Source organism: Montipora foliosa, chromosome 5 (genome assembly GCF_036669935.1).
Source record: "Montipora foliosa isolate CH-2021 chromosome 5, ASM3666993v2, whole genome shotgun sequence".
Taxonomy (NCBI): Eukaryota; Metazoa; Cnidaria; class Anthozoa; order Scleractinia; family Acroporidae; genus Montipora; species Montipora foliosa.
The window spans coordinates 14,872,635-14,875,235 of NC_090873.1; the positions used below are offsets into that span (position 1 = coordinate 14,872,635).

At 39.8% G+C, this 2,601-nt stretch overlaps 1 pseudogene; it reads right to left on the reverse strand.

Moving 5' to 3' along the window:
• Window positions 1-220: 220 nt before the first annotated feature.
• Window positions 221-2,601, reverse strand: part of LOC138002217 (uncharacterized) — a 3,822-nt pseudogene continuing 1,441 nt past the window's right edge.

Genomic DNA, 2,601 nt, shown 5'->3' on the forward strand with positions numbered 1-2,601 from the left:
CAGTGCCTCTCTCCACCCAGATGTTTAAATGGGTCCCTGCAGAATGTTGGGGGTAACCCTGCGACGGACTAGCAACTCATCCAGGGGGGAGTAGAAATAATCCTAGTCGCTTCATGCTTTGGAAACCTGAGATAAGCGCCAGCCTGATGGGCAGTCTGGCTCGTAAGCAGAGACTTTGCAATGCCTAAAATACCTGCATTATTATTATGCAAGGCGTTAGCTACAAAATAGTACTCACTGTTGGGCGTTCACAATAGCCAGCATCACAAAGAAGAGAAATGAATGATGCATCGTTACCCAATTCTTGCATGCCTGCCTCGTCAGAATCCATCAGCTAAGTAATTCAGTGATGGAGCTTGTAAGAAATAAATGTTAACTTTGGTGTTTTTAAAATACTTATTTCACAATGCTTCTCTTCTTATATGAAGTGTATCTCTAGTCTAAGGAATAGCGGGAGGAGCTTCCGAGACCTTTCTTCTAAAAATTTTCTTGGGGGTTAGCCTCAAACCAAAGTGTAACTGTAGGCACAGTTTTCAACAAGAAATCTGGCACTTAGGAAAGCTGTAAAAAATCGTGTGCTCTAATTTTAAATTAATAGTTAACTCAAAAGACTTTTACACATGGATTTTGTGAGACTAAACCCTGTTCAACTGGGAATTTGCTTTGCATCATTTGCTAAAAATTAACCGCAATTCTGGTGAATGGCACAATAAGCTGCCTGGCCAGTCTTCCACTGCAATTCTACAGGAGGTTTGCAGTTTTCTTTCCTTCTGCACAAGCTTGCAATCGTTTTATCAAAATTGATAACAGAAATTCTCAAGTACCTTTTTAATCAGCTGTGCCACTTCGATGTCTCCGACATCACTTAGATTACAATAGCCAACAGCTTTGGCTATGTCGCCAGTCACTATGTACCAGTAAGCTGCTGGGGAGAGGAAAGGGAACCCGATGCCACACTGAACAATTGAGTGGGCAATCATTTTCCCCACTAGTCAGTATAGCACCGTATACTATGGTGGCAGAATACTTGGGCATGAGCCGTCCATCTGGCCCTTCAAAGAGGACAAGGTTGAGACCACCGTCTGCCTTTGCAACATCATCAAAGATACGAGTATAAAATTCTCTCTTCGGACCACCCACATCAACAGCCGGTTGATTCCGGAACTGAACTATTACTGGACTAAGAGGATCAAACTTAGTACTTTTGTAGATGGGCAAAGCATCAAGAATAACTGTATTTTCATCCACAGTTACTCTGATGGCTGGCCCAGTAAGCTGCTTGGCTAGCCTTGCTATTATGTCAGATAAATCATCCATATCTGTGGAAAATACAGTAACCTCAAATAAGTAAAAAAAAAAAAACTATTATTAAAATACAGTCTACTTGCTTATTAAAACTATTTAATAGATCTTGGAAAAAGACTTTTTGCACCTTACAATGTACTCTAGAATTCAAATTATCCTCCTTACAGCAATGGTTGCATGTAATTAGCTGCGGGGGGGGGGGGGGCTTAATATTTGCTTTTGATTTTGCAAACTTAACACACAAGAAAACTAAAGAAGACGTAGGAAGTTGTAAGATTTTTTTTTCTTTTCCATTATTTTCCCATTTACCTGTAATGTCGTCTGGTGGTGTTAAGTCATCTCCCCAAACCATCAAGTGTTCGACTTGGTCATCCACCATAGCTCCTATTTCAAAGCAATAGTAGACGTGCTTGTGACAACATGCATTTAGGCTCACAGTCTCAACCGGAACAGAAACATACAGTTGAGAAAGCTATGCTGTTTTGTGGTAGAGGAGGGCAAATAAAGAGATGACATGCATTGCACTTGAAAAGGAAAATTTTGTTCTTAAATATATTTAAAGGGGAAAGTGACCTGTTTCGTTTCCCTGGAGCAAAAATTCTGCCGCCTGATTGGGGTCTCCTCCACAGGACTCCAAAGCTTGTTCAACGTCGTTCCTGGCAGTATCTGGAAACAACTGCCTCAGGTAATCTAAAGGATCTTCTGAGAAATTGAAAGTAAGGTACAGTATTAACTGAAAACATGAATTTGTTTTGTTTAAATAAAGTTAGATTCTGTAAGTTCCTGTACACAATTTTTTGTAAACGTCTAATACTGTCTTTCTAGGAAAAATACCAAACCCTCAGAGTGATTGCACATGTTATTCAGTGAGGACTGTGTAAAGTGTTTGGGAAAGATCAAGAATCACATGACATACCTCGGTCACTGTTGCCTTCTGTTGACCCTGTAAATGAGGGTGTACAGTACTGCTCAATCCCTTCAGTCCTACTTTAACAAAACAAGGACAAATGTTTCCTCATTAAATAAGAATCAGGGAGTCACTGGATATTGGAACTACCGGTACATTGTAAAAGTACCTGTGTAGGAAGCCAGAAATTCACACCCTTAGAGAAACACGTGTCACAGCATTGATTTAGACAAGGCAAACTAAACCAGGTTACGGAAGGGTTGTCTCAGTTACTTAATGTCAATACTAAACTCCAACTTGTGAACAAACTAAAACAGGCTTACATACATAAATACACATACACTTTATTCATGCTCAAAAATTCACGAACATAAGTTATAGAAATTGTT